At 39.1% G+C, this 8,852-nt stretch overlaps 1 pseudogene; it reads left to right on the forward strand.

Annotated features, from left to right (window-relative positions):
• The first annotated feature begins 1,554 nt into the window (after positions 1-1,554).
• LOC110123412 (contactin-associated protein-like 3) lies at positions 1,555-7,433 on the forward strand (annotated as a pseudogene).
• Positions 7,434-8,852: the final 1,419 nt, after the last annotated feature.

Raw genomic sequence — 8,852 nt, forward strand, 5'->3', positions numbered from 1 at the left:
TCAGTCCTGAATATTCATTGGAAGGACTGATGCTGAAGCTGAAATTCCAATACTTTGGCCACCTGATAGGAAGAACTGACTCATCTGAAAAGACCCTGATGCTGGGAAGGATTGAAGGTGGGAGGAGAAGGGGATGACAGAGGGTGAGATAGTTGGATGGCACCCCCGACTTGATGGACATGAGTTTTGAGTAAGCTCCGGGTGTTGGTGATGGACAGGGAAGCCTGGCGTGCTGCAGTCCATGGGGTTGCAATAAGTTGGTTCAGTTCCGTCCACTGAGCGACTGAACTGAACTGACTGATGTGAATCAAACTTCCACATTTTCAAAAGGTACCAGCTTAAAATGGACTATTCTTTTTAAGTTGTGAATATCAAGGGTTTTCTGGAAATAGTTAAAGTGAAGTGAAGTCGCTCAGTCTTGTCTGACTGTGACCCCATGGACTGTAGCCCACCAGGCTCCTCCATCCATGGAATTTTCCAGGCAAGAGTACTAGAGTGGGTTGCCATTTCCTTCTCCAGGGGATCTTCCTGACCCAGGGATCGAACCCGGGTCTCCCGCATTGCAGGCAGATGCTTTACTGTCTGAGCCACCAAGAAAGCCCAAAGATTGAAAGAAATGAAAGTTGCTCATTCATGTTGGATTCTTTGCACAACCCCATGTGCTTTACAGAACAGGAGTTTTCCAGGCCAGAATACTGGAGTGGGTAACCTCTCCCTTCTCCAGGGTATCTTCCCAATTCAGGGAACAAACCCAGGTTTCCTGCAATGAAGGCAGATTCTTTTCTAGCTGAGCCACAAGGGAAGCGCTGGAAATAGTTTACCTGAATGAAACGCAGGTCCGTGTGCAGGTTAGACACAGTACATGGCAACAGTGTAGCAGTGCCTGGCTGTAGCAGAACAATCTTCTTAGTGTGCTTAAGATACAACACAAAATAGGCGTGCCCTTTTGTGCTGTCCCTGGACCAAAATGTTGTAATAAAAATATATGCCTGTTTACTCAGAACCCTTTAATATGGTCTGCAGTAGTATTTAGTATATCTGATGTCTTTATGTGTGTGTTTTATGGCCAGACAAAAATATATTAAAGTGAGTGCTTATGTGAGAATTGTTGAAAGTCAGAGTTCCTGGTTCAGAAATAATTAAGCCATTTACATTGAGTGACACTGATATTTAGTTTCTTACCAGTCTGTGAGAACTAGTATAGCTTTTCAGAAAAACAGAAATGTTGAATGATTATTAAATGTACAGGGAGATTTTATTCAGGGGAAATTGACTTTAACTTTTTTCCTAATCTTTGTTATTTACAGGATGGAAATAGGCCAGTAAAAGATAGGAGAAATTGAAATTAATCAACATTTCTAGATGATACATTTTGGGGAAGATGTGAGAAAAGGCAAACAGTGGAGTTGAGATATGCCAAAAACGTTCGATACGTTAAACAAGCCAGAGATATGCTATGTATGTATATGTGTGTGTTGACTTACACTTTTCAATGCACTGATAAGACTATATTATAATTAGACCACATTTTAATGTCTTCCATTGTAGGATCTGAGATGGTTCATTTTGATGGGAAGAATTCTTTGCTGTACACATTTAATCATAAATCCATAAATCCAATCAAAGAAGTTATTTCTCTGAAATTTAAAACCAGAGAGAACAACGGGATTCTACTCCACAGAGAAGGACCAGATGACAAACACATCACCCTGGAGTTAGTTAAAGGAAAACTCATCTTATTCCTTAATTGAGGTAAAGAAAAAAAGTGTTTCGTGAAATACTATTTAGATGAAAGTATCTTTTACGATGAATTTTTCTTCACAGTTAAGTAGTTAATTTAAAACCAGAGTACTTTTGGATGTGCGGGTGATCTGGCTTGGCTAGAAAGGTGTTCCCTCCCTCCCTCCCAGCTCCACGGGTGTTCCTCCCAGAGCTGTGCTCTTGGTTGAGGAGGACCACCTTCTCCTCTAGAGGAGGGCCGTTCTTTGGTCAAGGGTATATGCATAGCTTTGCTTCTTTGCTAGAACCTCAAAACAAGCTCTCAAGGTCCATTTGCAGGAGAACATAGGGTCGTCAAGCTTCCAAGACTCCAGACACATCCAAATGAGGCATTCCATGTGGCAGTCTGCCTTTCTTTAAAAAACAAAATAAGCATAAACAAAAAAGAACACTTTTGTGAAAGAAAGCAGACCCTATAAATGATTATTCTGAAGACCAGAGCTGTCCCGGCAAATGGACACATGGTCGCCTACAGTCGAGCTCTACTAAGAACGACATGTGTGATCCTCAGTGTGCTTTTATGTAAAAAGTGTTATTTCTTGATAATCGTGTAAGATCATTAGCAGATGCTCAATAAATAACCTGATAATATCGTGATGACAAGGGTGGCTTATCATAAACTTTTGAAGTAGTCCTATGAATGAAGACCTAGGAAGAAAATATTTTCAAGAAAAATGAAAATTCAGTACATAATAATAAAACAAGTTAGATAGAAGATGTTACTCAATATCAAAGAAGATTGTATTTAAGATTAAGGTAAAAGCAGCTCGCCAGTTCTTGGGATAAAAGAATGTAAGGAAAGTGTAACTGATGTGAGAAATGCTAAACCTGAAAACATTGATCATGGTATTGAGCTAGACGGAACGGCGCGTTTACACTTCTTCCTTTTCAGGTCATGCTAGCTCGCCCTCGCCTGATGCTCTCATGCTGGGCAGTTTGCTGGATGATGAGCACTGGCATTCTGTTCTCACTGAGCTCCTCACTACAGATGTCAACTTCACTGTGGACACGCACACTCATCATTTTCAGGCGAAAGGAGAGTCCAACTATGTGGATCTCGATTATAAGGTGTGAAATGACTTTTTAAGTATTACAGATTTTATCATTTGAATGCAGCATAAACTTCTATAGAAAATACTACTACATTGAAAAATTCCCTTTCCTACTAATTCAGAATTCTGATAAAATATTTCTTACGTGTGGTAACTTCACACTGGAAGATACATGCTCGAGCTATTGAGACATTTTATTCCTTACAGATGTTAGTCTTCACATAAGAGTAAATAGTTGTTAAATTTAGGAAATCCATACATGAAGAACTACCAGTTCAACAAAGAATATTTTTAAATGCATTTGTTCAAACAGTTCCTCTGTATTTCATCTGGTGTTTGGCTGCAAATATTACCTTCGAGATTTCTTTGTTTTAGGGCAATCCTAAACAGAATTAGCTACCTAGGATAATTTAGAGAAGTAATCCACATATATTCCAATCTGAATTTTTTAAGTAACAAGAAGGCCAGGTGCACACATCTCAGAATACTGTTTCTGGGGGGTTTTAAACACCTGGCAGTATTTGCAGCATGTTGCCCATGTGTGTCTAACATACACTGAAATGCATTGTTTGTTCTGCCAGTTCTGCTGAGCACATCTGTCAGCAAACCAGGTTTCAACATTCACTTGGTATGAGTGGCCTCAGCAGCAGGAACCAGTTGGCGATTCTGGTCTTAAATGATATTATTAGTGGCTTTGTAATTCTGATCTATCAGAGTCGTGGCAAAGAGCAGGATCCCATAGTCTAGTTTATAAAGTAGAATATCCTCACAGTAGGCTGCCTTGTCACACAAATCGAGATCTACTGTGTGCATAAAGATCAATATTCCCTATCAACAAAAATGACAGAACTATATGAATAGCAGCAAATTGTAGGAAGGACATTTAATATATTTATCTCAGTGTAATAAATAAAGCATTGGTAAATACATATAAAACCTCCTTTGAAATTAGCATGATAATATAAAATAATGCCAAGCAGATTTGAGACAATTACCACTTTTCCTGCTAATCATACATGTTTAGGCAGATAATCAGAAAATCATTAAACAATGTTATTTATGTCATTTTTCTCTTTCTAATCCCTCTTTCAGAGGATTCCTGGACATGGAAAATCAGTGGCATTCCCACATAAAAACTTTCATGGCTGCTTTGAAAATCTATTATAATGGAGTGGATATCATTGATTTGTCCAAGAAACACAAGCCACAGGTCCTCATCATGGTAAGAAAGTCTATACGCAAGTTCAAGAGAAAAGGGAACTGCAGTTTGATTGATTCAGCTTTAAAATATACCTCTTCTGAAGGCAGGGAAGGTACAAATCATGTGTATAGTTATCCCTAGATATCCTTGGGGAATTGGTTCCAGGACCCCTGAGTTGGAGCAATCCAAGGATGCTCAACTCCCTTGTATAAAATGGCACAGTATTTGCATATAACCTAGTCGTATCCTCCCATATACTTTAAATCAACTCTAGATTATATATAGTACCTAACACGATGTAAATGATATGTAAATAGTTGTAAACACAATGCAATTGTCATGTGAGTAGTTGCTGGTGCCGGTCAAGTTCAAGTTTTGCTTTTTGGAAATTTCTGAAATTTTTCTTTCTCAATATTTTCCTGGTTGGTTTGTTGTATATGAGGATGCAGAACCTGGGCATACAGAAAGCCTACTGTACTTTTTTAGTTTATGTGTGGTTTCATTTTTCTATGTTTGTGGAAATAGATGAATAGTTTCACAAAAATGTTAAAGTACAATCGTATTAAGGCATTTTAATGCAGTGGTTTTCTTTTCAATAGGTTTCTTCCTTCTTTCTCCATATTCTCCACATGGCTACAGTCCCTCTGTCAAGCTGGGATGTTACTAAGCTAACATTTGTCCTTCCTTGTTTGGTCCATAGTAATGGAATCTTCTATAGATAGATAAACTCATACTCACACATGTATTTATGAATCCGTATGCTTCCACATTTGACATTGTTTACAAAAAAATCATGTTATAAAAGTTTTTCTCCATCTAGATTTTTTGATTCAACAATACCTTGTAGGAATTCTTTTCTGTTATCAGAAATAGTTCTACATTAGAATGTTTACATCACTATCCATTAGGAAAACGTACCATCGTTTATCTAGTCATTTCCTACTCAGGGCATTTGCTTTATCTAGATTTTTTTTTACCACTATAAGCTGACAGTTGCACATGTATGCTCAGTACAGGGCCTTCCCTTTTCATGAGATAAAATTCCAGAAGTAGAATTTCTTGGTCACAAGTTTTATATAGTTTTACATTTTAACAAATGTTGTTGGATTGCTTTCCAAAAAGCTATAGCATGACATTTTCCACCAGCCATGTATGTTAGAACCTTCCATCACATCTCAGCCAGCCCTCATGTACCCCTGCCAGCTCAAGGAACATGAACTAATATCTCTTTGTTACTTTGTGTTTATGGGACTACTGGTGAATTAAATAATCTTCTCACCTTTTTTTGGTCCATTTGGACTTGTTTTTCTGATCATTGTTCACTCTTATTCTTTTGCCTAATTTTTATTTTATTTATTTAAGTTTTGGTCAATTTACAAGACAGTTTTATATTTGATAGATAACCCTTTGTTATTAATATTATATCATTTATATTATATATTATAATATATATTTTGTATATATTACATGTATTATGTGAATATTATATATTCACATATAACATGTACTCTCAGATCTTTTTGTGAGTCCCTTGTTCCGTCCCACTGCTATGTCTATTCCTACACCAATAACACACTGATTTGCTTACATAACTTCACAGTATGCTTTGCTATCTGGTAAGTTCTGTCTCACTGGTTTTTTATTTGCATTATTATTTTTTGGAGAGGAAGAGTAATGTTTGGGTATGTATTCTGCTATCTGAAATCTATAGAAAAGTTTTTATCTTCAGACAAAATTCTTATAGAGGGTTTAATTGGAATTATATTGAGCCCGTCCTGTCCAAGCACTATGATTAAAAATAGTTTGTTCCTGGAGCAGTATACATATTGTAAGGATTAAAAATATCTTTAAAATCAGAATTATATACAAATAAAAACAGCCTGCTAGACAGATCAGATCTCAGGCTGGGTGATAGCCTTGGGTGATTTGGTTTGTAAGAAGTTCAGAGAAGAGACCAGCCTACCTGTGGCAGGACCAACCTGGCCACATTCTTATCTTCAGACATGCAAAGCACATGCCCTGCCTATAGTCAGATGTAGCTATCGCCTGAGGGACACACTTCCAATCACGTTTACATGGTCAAGACAAGCACAAGAAAGCTCCTGGAGTCAGTGACCCTTGGTGCTAGCCTGCACCTGTCCCTTATGCTGTGTCCCACGCCTGGCATGCCGCCACTGTTCAGTCACTCAGCTGAGCCTCTTCACGACCCCGCGGACTGCAGCACGCCAGGCCTCCCTGTCCTTCACTGTCTCCACAGTCTGCTCAGATTCATGTCCATTGAGTCTATAGTGCCATCCAGCCATCTCCCACCCTCTGTCGCCCACTTCTCCCCCTGCCCTCAGCATCAGGGTCTTTTCCAGTGAGTCGGCTCTTCACATCAGGGGGCCAAAGTATAGGCGTTTCATCATCAGCCCTTTCAATGAATATTCAGGGTTGATTTCCTTTAGGATTGACTGGTGTGATCTCCTTGCTGTCCAAGGGACTTTTTAGTCTTCTCCAGCCCTATTCAAAAGCATCAGTTCTTTGGTGCTCAGCCTTCCTTATGGTCCAGCTCTCACATTGGTACGTGACTACTGGAAAGACCGTAATTTGCACACCCAGCATTAAGTCTGGGAAAATGTGGCTCAGGATTCCTTGGCAAATGCTTGGTAATGGAGATGGACAGTTCCTCAGAAACTCAGAAATAGGTTTGCTCAACTGAACAGCACTTTGTCTTTTCATTTTTATATTTAGTTATTTTTGGCTGCACTGGGTCTTCATTGCCCTTTCATTGCTGTGCATGCACGGGCTTTCTCTAGTTGCAGTGAGTAGGGGCAACTCTCTAATTGCATTGCATGGGCTTCTCATTTTGGTGATGTCTCTTGTTGCAGAGCATGGGCCCTAGGGCCCACAGATTGCAATTGGCTTAGTTGCCCCACGGGATGCGGGATCTTAGTTCCTGGGCCAAGAGTCGAACCCATGTCCCCTGCGTTGACAGGCAGACTCTTAACTACTGGGCTACCAGGGAAGTCCTTTAACAGTGCTTCAAAGGACTTACAACGTAAATCTGGATTTAAGTTTGATGGGGAAGCCTCATATTTAAAAATCCTAGATTGCTGAATTGTTGATAGGAAATTCAGTAAGTCTTGGAAAATCTGTTGTCTGTGAAATGGAAGCATTCCGACTGTGCTTTCCTAAATCCTGTTTCACTGTGTTAACAGGGAAACGTGTCCTTCTCTTGCTCACACACGCAGACTGTCCCCGTGACTTTTCTGAGCTCCAAGAGTCACTTGGTGCTGCCGGGTGCTTCCGGAGAGGACAAAGTGTCTGTGATCTTCCAATTTCGAACATGGAACAGAGCAGGACTGCTGCTGGCCAGTCAGCTTCAGCGTAGGTCAGGAGCTCTCATCCTTTATTCCTAGCTTTTCAGTCCCAAACTGATAACCATAGATCAGACAAGGCAGGCCTTCCACATTAAGCCTTCAAGGAATGACATGCCATGAGTTCTTACTGATGGAAGACTCAAGCTGAGTCTCTCCCAGCTGGGACATCCAGCCAGGGACATCACAGCAGGTAATAAACATCCCCCCTGAGATAATGCATAGGTCTTTGTTGTGTCTGTATCTTCTTGCATGTAAACCTAAGATGGGTAATCTTTAAAATAAACGAATAGCTGGATATGTAAGATATTCGTAACCCTACTAGAGAGAACTAGATTGCTTTTTCTTTTGAAATAGGTAACTCCAGGCTGTTGGTGTGTCAGTCAATGTGACATAGCATAATTATTAAAAAGTTTAAAAATAAATGATCATAAACTTGTGATTACCAAAGGGGAAAGAGGGAGAGGGATACATTAGGAGTTTGGGATTAACAGATATTCACTACTATTAATAAAAATGGATGACCATCAAGGAGCTACTGTTACAGCACAGGGAACTTTACTCAGCATTTTGTAATAACCTATAAGGGAAAAGAATATGAAAATGAATATGTATATTTATACATATATAGATACAGACACGTGTGTGTATATGAATCACTTTGCTGCACACTTGAAGCTAACACATTGTAAACCAACTATACTTTAATAAAAAATTAATAAAAGAAAAAAAAATTTAAGTTTGAGTTAGAACCTAGAAGTAAACTTAGTTACTCGAAGGCATTAGACTATTCTAAGGAGTCTTAACAAAATAGATTTCTTTGAACTGTTTTTTAAACCTATGTACACATTGATTTTCAAAATATTATAAGTTACTTTTCTTTCTTATGTCTGAGCCTTCGCTTCCTTTGTTCCTACTTGTTTTTGGTGAGGCTGCTTCTAAGTGGGTGAATGTTCTATAGTTTTCTGAGAAGAACCTATTTATTTCTAGACTCACTTCTGAGTCTGTTATTTTTGAACTTTGGGGACTGCTTTACATTTAAAACTGATAAAATTTAAACCTAGGTGGACTCATGGCATGTCATTCCTTGAAGGCTTAATGTGGAAGGCCTGCCTTGTCTGATCTATGGTTATCAGTTTGGGACTGAAAAGCTAGGAATAAAGACTAAATTTTCCTTTCTTTTTATAAATTAAACAAAAATTTATATGATGATCAGCATGCAATGAACTGAGTTGACAGTGTCAATTCAGATTCAGTCAATTGCTTAAATCTTGGCTTAGCAGTAAACTATCTGCCTGCAATGCAGGAGCCACAGGTGACGTGAGTTCAATTCCTGGGTCAGGAAGATCCCCTGGTGGAGGAAATGACAATCCACTCCAGTATTCTTGCCTGGAAAATCCTACAAACACAGAAGCCTGGCAGGCTTCAGTCCATAGGGTTGCAGAGAGTCAGACATGACTG

The sequence above is a fragment of the Odocoileus virginianus genome, unplaced genomic scaffold, assembly GCF_023699985.2.
Source record: "Odocoileus virginianus isolate 20LAN1187 ecotype Illinois unplaced genomic scaffold, Ovbor_1.2 Unplaced_Contig_34, whole genome shotgun sequence".
In the NCBI taxonomy this organism is placed as follows: Eukaryota; Metazoa; Chordata; class Mammalia; order Artiodactyla; family Cervidae; genus Odocoileus; species Odocoileus virginianus.